The sequence below is a fragment of the Eurytemora carolleeae genome, unplaced genomic scaffold, assembly GCF_000591075.1.
Source record: "Eurytemora carolleeae unplaced genomic scaffold, Eaff_2.0 scaffold13, whole genome shotgun sequence".
Taxonomy (NCBI): Eukaryota; Metazoa; Arthropoda; class Copepoda; order Calanoida; family Temoridae; genus Eurytemora; species Eurytemora carolleeae.
Window position 1 is genome coordinate 142574 of NW_019402181.1, and position 18129 is coordinate 160702.

An 18129-nucleotide genomic window follows, 5' to 3' on the forward strand; every position below is an offset into this window, starting at 1 on the left:
TATACCTTGTGTGAAGGAAGGAAGGAAGGAAGGAAGGAAGGAAGGAAGGAACATGTGATATCTATTTATAAGATAGAAAGTCCCATTTAAAAGAAGGCGGATCTATCTATCTATCTATCTATCCATCTATTTTTCTAATTATCTATAAATCTATCTATCCATCTACTTATCTATCTATCCACAAATTTAAGTGAGCATCTGCTATATGTACTCGATGTATTCAATTATACCGTCTAATCTTATTTATTGTTTGTCATGTATAGTCCCTTTACGGTTCGTACATTGACCGTACATTGTTCATGTATTGTCATGTATTTATCTGTCTCACGGACATTGTACGGGTCAAGCTGTTCATTAATGTTATTCATGAGTATCATCTCTTCATTTAGAAATAAAATGTACTTATCCAGGTTTTAAAAGAAACCTATCCAGTTCTTATAGGAAACCTACCTAGACCTTAAAGTAAACCTATTCAGGTTTTAGTGAAAACATATCCAGGAAACCTATCCAAGTTTAAAATGAAACATATCCAAGTTTTAAATAAACCTATCCAGGCCTTAAAGGAAACCTATCCAGGTTTAAAACGAAACCTATACAGGTTTTAAAAGAAAGCTATCCAGATTTAAATGAAACCTATCCAGGTTTTAAAGGAAGCCTTTTCAGGTTTTAAAAGAAACCTATACAAGCCTTCAAGTAAAACCAATCCAGGTTTAAAACGAAACCTATACAGGTTTTAAAAGAAGGTTATCCAGATTTAAATGAAACCTATTCAGGTTTTAAAGGAAGTCTATTCAGGTTTTAAAAGAAACCTATCCAGACCTTCAAGTAAACCTATTCAGGTTTTAAAGAAACCCTATTCAGGTTTTAAAAGAAGCCTATCCAGGTTTTAAAAGAAACCTATCCAGGTTTAAAAGAAACCTATCCAGGTTTTAAAGGAAACCTATCCAGGTTTTAAAGGAAACCTTTCCAGGTTTTGAAGTAAGCATATCAAGGTTTTAAAGGAAACTTTTCCAGGTTTTAAAGGTAACCTATCCAGGTTTTAAAATAAACATATCCAGGTTTAAAAAAAAACCTATCAAGTCTTAAATGATACGCTTACACTAGTAATAGGTGTATTGGAGGGTACCTTTATAAGGTTTTAAAAGGAAACCTACAACCCTCTTGTTATGAAATATACCTCCCTGCAGGTTCTAGAGGTAACTTCCGATGTTTGGTGGATTTATCTCTATTCAGGGTTTGAAAATCTTTTACTTAAAATGTAATGAGATAAGTTTACTTGATATGTCTTTTTGTGAGGGATGCCTTAAATAAAGCATTAAAACTTACAAAACGCAAGGGCACCAGTATTGTGAGCTGTAATTTTGATAATTATTATATGCACTATGTTCAATTCTGAACAATCCCTATTAGTTAGATAGTTTATTAACATTTAACAATAACTCTTTTAATTTCCTTCTACGTGGATTGAATAGTAAAACTCCTTCCTGCAATACTAGGTGGGTGCCATAGAATAATAAAATAATTTTACAAGGTGTAAGAACTGTATTCATTGAACAAATACTTTTTTTGACACATCAAGTTTTTGGTATAAACAATTATTCAGAAACACCCTGCATAAGAGGAATTTTTCAGAAACACCCTGCATAAGAGGAATTTTTCAGAAACACTCTGTTTAAGGTTGTATCTTTTCAACTTTTTTCAGCATTAAATGTTTCTGATTTAAAGATCAAAAATTTATTATTATTTTAAATCAGCTCAACATTTTAGAGAAAAGAGGTATGTTTTTATCTGTTGCCACTTTTAAAGGATTTATGCTAAACCTTTTAATGAATTTAAAGAAAGTTTTTTTTTCGACAGAGTTAAAAGGGATAAATGATGCACATATGATTACTGTTTACAATGACAATACTTGATTATAGGGCGGTTTGGATAATTTATTTGGTTATAGAGAACCCATAGACGGGCATATAGGGGATACAGGGGATACATGGGATACAAGGAATACAGAGCATATAGGGGATACATGGGATACAAGGAATACAGAGCATATAGGGGATACAGGGGATAAAGAGCATATAGGGGATACAGGGGATACAGGGGATACAGAGCATATTGGGGATACAGGGGTTAAAGAGCATATAGGAAATACAGGGGATACAGAGGATAAAGAAGATACACATGATACACGATTTACAGAGGAACCAGGAGATAAAGAGGATAGAGAAATACAGAGTATACAGGGGTTTATAGGATACAGGGGATACAGAAGATACTATGGAGAGGATTTTGAAGATAATTTTAATAATATCTTTATCATTTATCATCAATTAAATTGTTTTCTCAATTCTGAATTCTAATTTTATTTAATTGGATTAGCATTGATTTAAGGTGTTCTCCAGGTCCTGTATTTAGCTGGTGATTGTCCAGTGTGAGGTCCCAGAATAATCCTTAACGAGGAGCATCTTTACCGATCCTTTCACCGATACGGCAAACAGAGTCATAATTATAGGGCGGAATCAAGAGGGGCGTGGTAGAAGGGGGGCGGGGGGCGTTCCCACCACCCGTCTCATCGCACATGGCGCCATCATAGTTTCTGATGTCTCAGTAATGACGGAAAACTCAAGAGGAAGTTTAAATCCCAGGATTGGATGGTATCCGATCCCACCTAGAGCACTGCTGGTTCAAACTTTGAAAAAAGTTTGTTGAATAATTATATATCTATGAATTGATCACATGAAAGTTTCCTCCAATTCTAGGAATTGAACGGGATATCATTAGAATTTTTGCAACCCTTCATTCATTACGTGTCTTAATTTCTCAACATGCAACCCCCCCTGGAAATATCCCCTCACTTCCCTCCCCTCTTTCCTCCCTGCCTTTCCACCTCCTACTTTTTTCGACAATTTTTTTAGACAAAATTTTTTAACATTGCAAAAGTTTTTTGTCGTTTTCTTCATAAAAATTTACATTTTATCCAATTTTATGGTAATATAGATAAATAATTGTGCTTTTTCTTGAAAAATAGACATTATTTAGTCCTACAGGGTTGAAAACGACGTAAAACACAGGCATTAATTTAAAAGTAATCGGATTGGAAAACTAGAGTTTCAGAAAAGTAATTTGAAAAGGATATATGAAATAGGTAATTTCAGGTGATCCTCCTTTTGTACAGTGGTATGCCAGATTCACACCTTAGTCTTATAAAGGAATGAAAAATCACAATTTGTCTAGCTGAATATATTTTCAATTGCAGTTCCTCTATATAAAACTGACTTGCGCATTTATGCTACAAGAAAATGAAGTAAATTGTCTGAATTCAATATGTTGTATTATGAAGTAGAAAAATGAAGTAAATTGTCTTAATTCAACATGTTGTATATTATATAGTAGAAAAATGATGATTATTGCCTCATTGTATACTTAGATGATGGTTTAAAATGAAATTGAAATGGCGTATACAATCCTTGGAAATTAAGAAGGATGGAATTTTATCCATCATATGAATTATTTGATTATATTTATGTGTAAAACCTGTTTTTTTTTTGCAGAGAAGAACCTAGGAGAATCTTTGATATAAAGCAGGAGGGTTTAAAACTAATATTGGTGTGTGTGCTCGTATAAAACCTAATATTTGTAGCTGGCAAACCCGTAACACTTTGAGAGATATAACTGAGCTAAAACATGTTTAGACACTTTTGGTATGTAGTTTTCTGATAGTTCATGAGCGGTTTTCAAAATAATACAAGCATTGCTGGGTGCTTCAGCTGCATTGATATAAACAAACAAAAAGCATTTGAAAACCTTAGTAAAACATTCTACACTTCAATAGATAAAGAATTAGAGAAAATAAAATTGTTATTTTTGTTTCTTGAATCCAATTCCTTTCTAACCAAAACAATTCTATTACGTTGAATAAGAATTTGGTTGCAATTTCCTGCCATGGCTTGTCACCTTTTTCAAGAGTATTGACATTTTTCAGATTTTCAATAGTTTTCGCACTCTGCAGATTCCAATAAACTGTTTGTGAAGGAGATTTAATTTGATAAAAACAACAGTTTTTTTCTTGACAATAATTGATACTAATCCTTTAAGTGAAACAAACATACAGTGATAACCAGAAAACTGTAGAAAAGGAAGACGACTTTAAATCAATACTGCAATGCATTTTATGTAGTTACATGGTAAAAAGACTTACTAGTAAGTTAATAAATCACTTAAGTGAAAAGGTCTGTTTACACTGCACAATGACTATGCCTCATGTTCATTGGACTATTTAAAGTTATTACTTGAGTTTGAAAGTCGACTTCCTATTCCTAGTTTTCTGACTATATCACTGTAGAAAAATTCCGATTTAAAAATTTTTTTAAATGGTGCTGGATTTTCTTTTCTGTTTTGTTTTAATGAAAAACTTTTTTTTCGCAAATAATTAAAAAAAAAGATTTAGCTAATTATTATACCGTGCCTTAACAAATATAGAAAACTAAGATTTTAGGGCGCTTCGCACCTATCTTCTACTTCAATTGTGAACATGTTCTCTTTGTATATATTTTAGAACAAACACAAACAAAAACGTTCGCAGATATTTAAAAAAAATCGTGGATTTTCAAAATTTTCAAAAATCGAATTTTGTTATAGGCAAATATTTGGAAATTCGATCATCCATAAACTTTCCCTGGGATCCCGCGAGGTTCCACTAAAAATGTGGGCCCGATCGGTTCACCCGTTTTGACGTTTTTTGGACACAAACAAAGAGACAAACAAGCAAACAACCACCAAGACAAGCAAAGCACATACATAGATAAAATACTTTAACAACATATAGACAAAATTTTTTGTGGAATTTAAGTGTCCACAAACTGCTAACGTTTTAAAAAGCAAACTTACATGCGTGTATACCTTGTGTACGTACAGGGTTACCCACAAAAGATGAGACAACTCAAAACTCTTCAAATATAAGGATCCAAAGTTGAAATTAAGTCCTTGTCTTGAATGTGGTTCGTAATATAGGTAATATAGCTTATTTAATGATTTAGCAAAGAAAGAAAGAAGTTTATAGTTACAGGGAATCATAAACAGACAGTACACATTCCATTAGATCGTCTCTTAAGTCTCGTCCTTTCTGGTTCCCTCTGTATGAGGCGAGGGTGTATTGTTCTCTCCACATTCTCTCCTCCAGCTTCATTTGTCCGACATCAAGATGATAAATTCTCTGCAATGATCAGTAATTGGATGTTTCAAACCTATCTGTTACACAGGATTGTCAGCCAGATACATCCCCGTACTTAATTACCCCCCACCCCCACTGCCCAACCCTTCCAACCATTCATTCATAAGTTAAACAGCAAAACAAAAACTTGGACCCCCCGGCGGGCCCCCCTCCCCCTCATTTTCCCGAGAGAGAATCCTCATAGGTTTTCTACTTCATCTTATATTAAAAAATAAAAAAAACATAAATGTTCAATTCTGAATTATTTTTCCATGAGTATGTCATTTCAATAAAATCGAAGCTCAAATCTTTTGAATGCGTTAGAGTTAAGCTGCATGACTTTTTTAATCAAAACTATACAATTGTTTCTTCATAAACTGTTGGAAAAATAGAAAAAATATTTTCAATTTAAAATATCAATCTAAGGGTTCACCAATTTAAGCTTTCATATTTATAAATTTAAAGTTGTAATCTATATTTGTCTGTTTTTTTCCCGATCAATACTCAGAGCTGGGAACTTTTGAATGATTGATATCGGGATTATTGCTTGATCCACTCTTTTTCTTAATCTCGAGATTAAATATTGCTTGTTCTCCTCTTGTTATTAATCTCCAGATTAATTAACCGACCGGGATTAAGGATATCCCATTCTTAAGTTTTCAGCTCTGGACTCTCTGGACTGGTACCCCTGGACCGATTTATCTGAAAATTTACTGGGGGATTTTGAGATTCTAAATCTAATGGATCGACTTTATCGAAAATTTAGTTTCCCGGTAAAGGTCGACCAAGTGCGGGTAAACGGCAGGTCTAACTGGGTTCCCAAGATACTATAAAAGAAAATCCTTAAACATGATTTGCTAGAAGGCAATATTTCAGATTAAAAATGAATTTGAGTATTGTTATGTATTGATATAAAAATGGTTTTATTGCTTCAATATTTCTGAATAGAAAGTTTGAAGTTTCGTAATTATAGTGCTTTGACAGATCCAACGATTTATGGACATAAATTATTATTTTAATGCAAGATTCTACCGCAAAGCGCTGCTGACTAGACAAACCAATGGTTAATTGACGCGCACACCATCTAGCGGAGAACCATTGCATTATTTAGACCATCAGTCTACCGCCCTGCCATCTAACGGATGGTTTATAAGTTAAAGGCTGAGTTCAGACACCGTAAACCACCTGATAAATATATAAGAATAGATCATTTGAAATTAGAAAAATATGTGGTTTCCTAAAATTCTAAAAATCATGAGGTTTAAACAGATTTTTGTCAGCAAAGAATTTATTAAAATATCGAAATCATTGAATGAGATGGGATCAACGGATGGGATCAATGGACATATATGAGATCAATGGATATATGGGATCAATGGATAGAATCAATGGATAGGATAAATGGTTGAGATCAATGGATGGGACAACTGATGGGATCAATGAATAGGATCAAAGGATAGGATCAAATGGATAGGATCAATGAATAGAATTGGATAGAAGTAATGGATAAGATAATTAGGATAGGATTAATGAGTGAGATCAATGAATGGGATTAATGTATGGGATCAATGTATGGGATCAATGGATGGAATAATGTATAGGATCAATGGATGGGATAATGGATAGGATCAACGGTTGGGATCAATAAATAGGATCAATGGAGAGAGTCACTGGATAGGATCTATCTATCTATCGTCCAAAAACTATCTATCTATCTATCTATCTATCTATCTATCTATCTATCTATCTATCTATCTATCTATCTATGTATCTATCTATCTATCTATCTATCTATCTATCCATCCATCTATCTATCTATCTATCTATCTATCTTTCTATCTATCTATCTATCTATCTATCTATCTATATAATATATCTATCATCTATCTATCTATCTATCTATCTATCTATCTATCAATCTATCTATCTATCCATCTATCTATTCATCTATATATCTATCTATATATCCATCTATCTATCTATTTATCTATCTATCTATCCAAGCAGATGGATTGAACTAAAAGGAAACGCCCCCTACACGTCACTCCCCCCGACATATCTGAAGAAGAGAGAAAAAAATGTAATCTAAATTTTTTCCATTTTTTCGATTCATTTTCAATATATCATAGCTCCAGGACCTTACTTTGAAAATCAAAATTATTTTGAATGGTTCCCATCACCTTGTCGGCATCCATCTATAGAAAAACTTGTCAAAACGATTTTTTTCAAGCTCCCGAGTATTGAACTTGTATGCGTCTCTTTTGTCGCTTAAAACTATTTCCTAAATTTGTTTTTTAAACTTCTATAAGGTTCCGAATTCAAATCCTGATAATTTGAAAGCTACAGAGGAATTAAGTTCTATTGTTTTATTTAATTTATAGAAAATCTTAATTTTTCTGACTTGTTATTGCTGTACGTTTGCATGCAAAATGATGTTTAGTAGTACTGTATGTATAACACATATATATTGTAATTAAAAGTTAAAATTGAAGATTAAAAATTGTACATTTTGGCCTGCTAAAAGTAACAAATATGCACTCTAATATACATACAATTGCTATGCTCTGCTTCATATATAAGATGTATCTATATTTAGAAAAATAAAGAAATATAGAAGAAAGGGTCAAATGGGATCTTCTGATTGCTAAATATCTGAAATTCTTGCGGGCACGTGTTTGACCTCCGGCGATTACTTCCGGTCAAACGAATCTGGCGCAGGCTGGCTTCCGGTTCCTAATCTACCTTTTAACATACTTCATTAGAGATATCTTCTTTGTGTTTGTCCAACCGTGTGTGTGTGTGTGTGTCCGACCGTTGTTGATTATTTTGACTGTGCATGTTTAAATGTCCGACCATTGTTGTTTATGTTTGACTGTACATGTTTATATTTCCGACCTTTATTGATAATGTGTGACCGTTCATGTTTTTATGTCCGACCGTTGTTGTTTTTCTTCGACTGTGTTTGTGTTTTTCGTCCGACTGTTGCTGTTTATGTCCGACATTTGGTTGTCCGATCGTAGTGCATGCGTATGTCCGACTGTTTTCATTTTTGTTTTCATTAAGATTTTAAAATTGTTATTACATATGATTGAAAAATTACATTTAAAGAAATATGTTCTGTTAAAACAGACTTTTTTCTTACTTTTACAAGAAACACCTGAACAGTGAACACAGATTGAATCGAACTATGGGGCGTTCAAGTTTAAATATGTAGGTTTTAATTCAAATATAATAATATAAATAGTTTCTTTCAAAATGTGCTCTACTATACATAACTTCTTATCATGATTTAAAAATCTCGATGGACATTCGCTCCACAGCAAACTAGACTGAAGGAGACAGTCAAACTTTAGCGATATCACTGCTACAACTTATAGGATATAAGAATATAAGCTAAATATAAGATAAATATCAGAGTACATATAAGATAAATATCCGATTACATATTAGATAAATATCCGATTACATATAAGATAAATATCCGATTACATATTAGATAAATATACGATTACATATAAGATAAATATCCGATGACATATAAGATAGATATCTGATTACATTTAAGATAACTATCCGATTTACATATTAGATAAATATCCGATTACATTTAAGATAAATATACGATTACATATTAGATAAATATCCGATTACATATAAGATAAATATCCGATTACATATTAGATAAATATCCGATTAATACATATAAGTTAAATATCCGATTACATATAAGATAGATATCCGATTACATATTAGATAAATATCCGATTACATATAAGATAAATATCCGATTACATATAAGATAAATATCCAATTACATATAAGATAGATATCCGATTACATATAAGATAAATATCCGATTACATTTAAGATAAATATCCGATACATATAAGATAAATATCCGATTACATATTAGAAATTTAAAATATTTTTGTGCATCTCAGTATCTCTTCGATCAATAAAATGAGTTCTGATTGAGAACATACAAGATTTCAATCTTACGTTGAATTTGCTTTAGTTTGGCGTGGCTCCCTGGTCCTAGCTTCTATGAGGAAAGGGTGGGAGCCTGAGAGCCCCTCTAGAGGAGCTGAGTTTTAAAACAATAGAATCCATTACGACAAGATTTATCTTAAAACAGTTTCTTTCAAACTTTTAAATATTTCCCTGGTAGGACGGTAATTAAGCTTTTTACAATTATTTATTTAGTTACAAGATTTACAGGGCATCTTAGAGAACAATGTCGGTATAGGTTGGTTAAAGGAGGGGGGGGGGGCACACTGGGGGGTAGCTTGTACCCCCCCAGGGCATAGGGGGGGGGGTACCTGAGAGGGGTTACTTTCGAAGCATCCCGCGATAGAAATAAGAATTAAAAAATGATCACATTTAATTTTCAATCTTTTTTCATGAAAATATATTCTTATAAAAATATTCAAATACTTCTCTGAAATTACAACAGGTCTAAACAAAAATCTGTATCTTAAATATCATCGATAGTGTATATCCATCTAAGTTCGATAATATCGATAGAATCTATTTATATCCTATAATTTATATCATAATATCCATCTATATTCTATAATATCGATGGTTCAGAATATCTATCTATATTCTATAATATCGATGGTTTAGAGTATCTATCTTTGTACTATAATATCGAAGGTTCAGAAAATCTATCTATGTCCTGTAATATCGATGGTTTCGAATATCTATCTACGTCTTATATTATCAATGGTTCAGAATATCTAATTATGTCCTATAATATCGATGGTTTATAATATATATCACTGCGATTTAATGGTCTCACGCTCTCAAGCAAAAATCGTTGAGAATTTTGCCAATAACTTCTAAAAAACCACATCTAACAACAAGTGCTTTACAGTGCTAAAATGTACATGTAAAGGGCTACAGAAAAGCATAAGTGAGTTAGAGCGGTAAAATCTAAGCTTAGGGCGTTGCGACACTTCAAAGTCAGCCCTGTCTTAAAAATTTATGAGACTGTTTATAAGGAGGCTGAATCTATGTGATCTATGTCGTAAAATATCGATGGTTCAAAATATCTATCTATGTCTTATAATATCGATGGTTTAAACCCCCCTGCTGTTATGAACTCCAGGGGTTTGAACTCATCTCTGTTCTTCATCTCGTGGGATCTTCTATACTTAGAAAATATAAGTTCGAAAATAGAGAAAATCCGTAAAAAATCCTTTTAAAAAAAAAAGCTGAAACTGTTTAAATTAATTTAAGCAACGTTAAATATGTATATAGGGTTATCCACAAAGGATGATACTTCAAATACTACTGCATGGAATTTATACTATCTGTTACATTATCTTCTTCAAATACTACTGCATGGAATTTATACTATCTGTTACATTATCTTCTTGAAATACTACTGCATGGAATTTATACTATCTGTTACATTATCTTCTTGATGATTTCGTCGCTGTTACATTTTTGTTTCAAGACTTTGAGGTCGTTTGTACAGTTTGACCCTTAGTAAGTAACCCAGAGCCCGAAACGAACCCAGAACGAACGAAACTCTCGAGTTTTCTTTTTGGGGTCTTAACATTTTGTAAATTTTGATTTAAGAGATTCGAAAAAAAAGAGAATATAAACAAACTGAAAAAAATAATATTTCATTTCAAGAATATTGATATCCACAAAACTGCCTAAACCCTTTCGTAAAACCCGGGTTTTAAAACTGGTTTTCATAACGATACCCTATCTTAAGTTTTGGGCTCTGTTTATTTTTATATTGGACACATTCTCTATATATTGTAAACACAGAGTGTATACTGTCTGACCCTTGGTAAGTGAACATGTTTATTTTTATATTGAACTTCACATTCTCTATGTCTTAAAAACAAAAATAATACAAAATTTGATGTTAGATGCTTTTCGACAAAGGAATTGAGTCTTTGCCAAAAATTCAACTTTTGTAATCCCTATATCTTTTAATCCTGATGATTTAAACCTTTGATATTTCAAACTTACATTATTTAATCTAACACCATTCATTGTTTGAACTATCAAAGGTCTACAACATTGGGTTGCAACGATATTGAAATTAGAAAATCAGAGTTTGTATATATCTTTAACTGACAGTCTGTATTTTTTCGAAGGTTGATTGAGATTGCTTTACACTTGGTTTAACTTTTTTTAACTCTAGATATGTTTTATTATTTGTACATTTTTTCTCCCATAATATATTATGCATATATACATATATATTGATATACATTATACATACATATTTATGTACATTATACATATACATATATATTTATATACATTATACATAAATACATATATTTTTTTTATATATTATACATATGTATTGATATACATTCAATGCATCTTACATACACCCTTTTTGTTGAGAGCATTATTTTATATATAATTGATATACAGTATACATTCTAAACATATCTACAAGAGAACTTTTGAAATATAATATTTAATCTTTACATTTTATTTATCAAAGAATTGTACGAAACAAAATGTTTCATGTCACGCAGTACCCTTGTTTAATCTTTCCGTCATTAGCGTCTGATCCAATCAGGGTTCAATCACGTGCTTCTTGACAATCAGAACCAATAATAATTGTAACGGCGGTAACATCTATTTATCTATCTCATCCTCCAATAAGAGATGAATCCTGAAATTAGTGCCAAACAGTAAACGGAAATGTATTTTTCTACTGAAACATGGGTGATCGATAGAATATATAGATAAACTATATTGGGAATCCAGCTTTGCCTGGAATAAATAAACAGACACAAAAAATTTATAAAAAAGTTATTAAAATCCTCATTGTTAGATAGATTGATAGATTCCACGTCTAATTCATCTTGGGCAAATAAATTAGAAATAAAAGAAAGTTTGATGAACACGTTATTATCAATGGAAATCAAATTTTAAAAAAAAATCTGAGCATTGCATTGCATGCCAATTGATATCTTACCCATAAAACTTAATCATTCCCGAAAATCTAGAAAAATATAAATCTGATAAGTTAAGTCGGTGAAAAACACCAAATTCAAATGTTTTTTAAAATAGTTTTTAAATTCTGAAATGATTTGTTGCTTTTAAGTACGTTGTATGGAATCCCCCCCCGGAACTTTTTTTTACGCCCCTGTTGACTGTTGGTATTTTAACTGCATGATTCAGGCCATTAAGCCATGCTAAAAATGAAATATTTCACCGGTAGATGGTAGTCTAATCAACTACCTGGATTAAAAACCTTACTTTTCTGCCTGGAAAATTGCCGCCGAATCTTGTCCTCTGATTGGCCGATCTGGGCTCAATCCTTGTCTCTCATTGGTCGAATCCTGCCGGAACTCAGCCAAGCAGTTAGTGACGTCATCGGTTATCTTCCCCGCCAATTATGGTCTGAGCGGGATATGGTCCAGTATTCTGGGATGTTGGGGCGGATCTAACCCGCCCCACCCCGCCCCGTAGTGTGTTAAGGGCAGTATGTGTCAGACTCTAGTGGTTAGGTGACACCTCTATACGCCCCTATAAACACCACCTTTATTATACGCTTAGATCTGATGTACTCATTAGCGTACTGTACTGCGTAAACCAGTCATTAAGTAAATAAACAAGATCAGTGACATTTATATGATCTACCCGCCTTATCACCACGCCTACCCCATGTTAGCTGAGCCAGGGATGGGCGGGGTAACGCCCTACGGGCATCCTGGCTCCGCCCATATTTTGGATAAATCGGTAAGTAACACCCCCCTCCCCATTTCAGATGATTAACTCCAAAACCTGTAATTTAAAGATCGTCAAAAATGCTGCGCTGATTTATAAAGTGTAAAATATAATACTTCAAATGATGAAAACGCAAAATCAGATTCAACAACCCGGCATTTTACATTTTACATTTTTCATTTTACATTTTACATTTTACATTTTACATTTTACATTTTACAATTTACATTTTACATTTTACATTTTACATTTTACATTTTACATTTTACATTTTACATTTTACATTTTGTTTTTAAACAAATGGTTGACAACTCGCCTCATTTTCTTTAAATCTTTTTATTTTATATTTTTAAATTAGTTTCTTTGTTTGAATGTAAATTAATTGGATTTTTAGATTTTATTTCTAGTTAATTAGCATAATTAAACTTATCTACAGTCATTATTCTTTATTTCTTCATTAATTAAGTTTGTTGTCTTGGCTTTAATTTGAAGAATAAAATTAAATAAATCTTAAATCAGGTTTAATTATAAAACTGTTTATTAAATTAGCAGGGATACAAAATATGTTCAAATTATGAAAATTTATGTTTCTAAAAATTATCATTAAATATGTTGGGCTTTTATTGTTGCAACCGCTTAACACATTTTAACTATAAATTTTTGTTTTAAACGCGTAACACATTTTAACTATGTTTGTTGCAAGCGCTTAACACATTTTAATCAACAATTTGTGTTGCAAACCATAAAAAATAATTAATCATTAATTTTTGTTGCAACGTTTAAAAAATTTTAGCTATCAATTTTTTTGCAAAAATGTTTAAAAATGTTTATATTATAATTGTAATATTGGTGTACATATTTTAAGGAACTAAAATTTATTAAATCTTTATATATTCAGTCTGAAAGGAACTGATTATTATCCTCAAGCTCTTAATTTTCTAAACCCTACAATTTTGCAACCTGGTGTTCGAAATTCTGATCTGAACTAAAAGTTTCTGTCTTATTTTAATCGAATTTTATACATGCCTGTTGTCTTATCTTTAAAAATTCGAACAATCTAAACCAATTTGTAAATTCAATCTTTTGTTTTTCTATGCAAAGTAATCTAAATTTCAACATTATAATCATATGCTAATTTTTTCATAAGCAATGAAAATGTAAAGCTATTTCTATTTTATAAAGAAATTGAGTCTTTGCCATGAATTAAGATTTTCGAAACCCTATATTTGTGCAACCTGATTATTTGCTCTAACTGAATTCATAATTTGAAATATCTATGGTCTACGGCATTGGGTTGCAAAGATATAGGGATTAGAAAATCAGAATTTCTCGCAAAGACACAATTTCTTTAAAAAAGTTAAATGATATTTTTTCAATCAACTTCAGGGTTATAAATCAATACATTTGGAAATAAATCAGAACTAATTCTCAAATTTTCCAATCCCTTTATCTTTTCAGGCTGATGCTGTAAAACTTTGATATTTCAAACTTAGATTATTTAATCTAACTGAATTCATAGTTTAAAAATATCTAAGGTTGGGTTGCAAAGATATAGGGATTAGAAAATCAGAGTTCGTGGCTAAGTCTCAAATTCTTTCAATATTTTTGGTCGTGATCTACAATTTTTAAAATTATTTTTTAAAGGTTAACAATTGTTGGCTCATTGATTTTTTAAGGCATTCGATACGTTTATGAAAAGTTTTAAGTTTTATTGAGTTTTTGAGGTTTGTTTTAGATTGTTTTTAGTTCAATTATGTTTTTTATAAGTTTCAAAATAAGACATCTTTAATACTTGAACATTCTTTTTCTTTGATTTACTGATTATCCTGAGGTTGGAATTAATGAATAGCGAGAGGTGTTTGAACTAGGTGTAGCTAGTTTAACTGTACATTATTGCAAACTCGGTCACACTGGAGAAAAAGTTCAACTTTTCGACTCTAGTTCGACTTCTTTTCGCTTTTCAAAAATTCCGTCCTCAGACATATATTTTTTAATAATATTAGCCCCTCCCCCTTTTCCCTTATGATGAATATATGATCTATCATGAGTCTATAGTACAGATAGTTGTTCAAAGTTTATTTAAAGGTTCAAAGATCAAATCCCAAACCTTCCAGTCATGTCAAACATAGGAGTATAGAATTATAAATATGAATTCCAAGAGATAAATAATCAAGAATCTGAGTACAAACCTAGGAGTTAAATTATATATATACAAAGAGATACCCAAGAATCTGGGTGCAAACTTAGGAGTAGAATTTTATATATAAATATATTATACCAAGAGATAACCAGGAATCTGGGTACAAAAGACTACAAATGTGAAAAAACATTAAGGATTTTTATGTCTGTTAGTACACGACAAAAAAATATTGAAGTTGTTTTTCGTTTACATGCCTTTGAAATTTCAAAAAGTTAAAGTTTGAAATATCAAAAAATTATCTCTTGTGTCAACCCTTACGTGTTTACATCCTCCTGATCTAATCCAAGCTCTCATCTTCTATTTGGAAACTTGATTCACGATATACGTCTGGAAACTTGACATCTTATTGTAGAGTCCAGCACGAACATTACATTCGGAAACTCTCAAGGGAATATTAGATTATTTATCAAATCAACCCATATAGGTCCAAGCAAATATTGCATTTAGATAATTTTACAGAAATATTTAGTAAATAAGGAACTGATGCCTACTTGCCTCAAACTATAATTTCAAAATTCTTATATTTTTGCAACCGGATGTCTTTCAACCTTTGAAATTTCTAGCTACGAATTCTGCTAGATCAAGTAGTCAAAATTTGAAATTCATATACTTTAAAGTTTCAGGTGGGAAAGATATAGGAATCAGAAAATCCGAGTTTGTGGCGAATGTTAAATTTCCGTTTTTTGGGAAATATAAAAAAATGCAATTCACCATGTTGAAAATTAAAAGATTACATTAACAACAAAAATTCAGATTTTTTTCAGAATTCTTCTTTTGTGCAATAATGTTACCCTGGTCACTTTAACAGTAATTGGTTGCAGTAAAGTCTGCAGACTAGGAGTTGAAAAGAAAATTTCAGACAGAATAGAAGGGAGGGAAGGGGGTGGGGTGGAGGGGGGGATTGACTGAAAGCCTCATTACATTTTTAAAAGGAAGCATGGAAAGGATTGTTGATTTGCAAGAAGTTTAAAAATTAATGAAAAAAGAGTTGATTGTAATCTATCTACAGGTTCAAAAGTAAAATCTATCCTAGGCTGAAAGGTATATTTAAAAGTAAATAAACAGTGCCTCAAGCACTATGCTTTTATTGTAGTTCTACAAATCAAACCAAAATATAGAACTTAGAGATGAGATCTGAATACTTAGTAGAGTCCATTACATATACAGGGTGAACCAAAAATAACGGGATTAATTTTTTTCAGCCCTTTAAATCATTGGAAAAGACATGCAAATGTGCTCCAGTCTAAAGTTCTTTAATTTTAGAAGAGGGCCTTTAAAGAAGTGTAGTCCGATCCTTCCATTTGGCGCCAAACTAAGTCGAATATTTGGAGCACCCTGTGTTTATGTATTGCAGAGTGTTCCTAATAGTTCATGGAATAATTACTATATTTATACAGTGTGTCCTTAAAGTCTGCATCTTGAATTCGTCCATTATGTCCAAAAAACTGTTATATCAAAATCGGGTGTCTTAAATGGGTGTAGCTCAAATTTAGGTAAATTTATGTTTACTAGGGTTTTAGGGTGCTTTGCGCCCATCTTCTACTTTAATTGTGAACATTTTCTCTTTGTATACTTTGTAAAACAAAACCAAAAATAATTTCGTGGATTTTCGAACTTTAATGAAAATCGAATTTTGTAGGAGGCAAGTTTTGAAATTTTGATCATTCATAAACCTTCCCTGGGTCATGCGCGGCCCCAACCAAAGTTTTGGCCCGATCAGTTCAGCCGTTTTTACGTTTATTGGATACAAACGAATAAAAAAACAAACAAACAGACAAACACCCAACCAGTCAAGCAAAGTATATATATAAATGAAGTGTGTCCCACCTAAAATATAAGTTTAGTTTACAATTACATCAATATTATCATAAAATCAATAAAATATATAGTAACCAGCTTACAATCAGTTAATCACATTTACTCTCCTCGTCAGCAATTAAATAGTTTAATATAGTGCTCATCGTAGTGAATATATAGATGTGTGTTTATACCCTCCTCTTTATAAAGTTGCCATTTTCAAGACTGAATCGTCTTCAAAGTGTTGCGAGGCCATCGGCTTTTTATTTTACCACTTTAAGCATAGTTTTTCAGAAGTAATTGGAGATATTCTCATAGATTCTGGCCTACCTTGATCATTTTGTCCTAAGATGTAAGAAAGAAAAAATTTTATAAAAAGGTTTTGTTTCTGATTTGTAAAAATAAAAAATGGAAAGCTTCAAAAATTCTAAAATAAATTGGAACCTGAAGGAAAGGTATTATACAAATATTGGAAAGATTTAGGTAAAATTAAGCATAAAACAAATAAATACCTTGAAGAGTATGTTGTGGAAATCCTGAAGACGAAATTTCAAGTAACCCTAGCTCCATTTATAGAGTGGCACGTCCAATTCACTCGGTATGATTGAAAAATATTTTTCTAGTTGAAATTGATTATTTTTAAGTGTACTTTTTCTTTGAAAGTGACTTGTAGAATAATTCTGCAGGATAATAAAGGAAACTGTTCGATCGAAACATATAAAAATCAACGATATCTTCCACATTTTTTAAAGGGTATCGTTGGTAATCGGACACATCCCTTGAATAGGATAAAAAATGGTAAAAGCAAAAAGAAGGATATGATAGAAGATTATTAACAGTTAATGCTTTCCATAATATATGGAAAAAAGATTAACAATTGTAAAAGTGTTCTAAGAAAAGGCACAATAAAACCAAAAATTAAAGAAATCCCCAGAAATAGAATATATGCAAAACAGTAGAAATTAGAATATATTAATTATAAAGTAAAATATATCTTCTACTAAATATGCTATAGAATATATTATGTAAGGTTTGGTTTGAACTTGGTAAAAAGAATTTGAATATTCTTAAACCGACTCTAAACAGTCTAAGTACGCTTAGATGGAGAACTGAACCCATTCAGTAGAACCTGGGGCAAAAATCTAGCTATAATACACAGTACAATAGATAGAAAAATAGATAGAAACCTGGATAGACAGATAGTTAGGTA

General features: G+C 31.6%; 1 protein-coding gene across 1 annotated transcript in view; it reads right to left on the bottom strand.

The window, feature by feature from the left end:
- The window catches only part of LOC111718148 (uncharacterized PPE family protein PPE62-like), a 40636-nt gene that overhangs the window by 13650 nt on the left and 8857 nt on the right, over positions 1–18129 (bottom strand). The window lies entirely within an intron of this gene.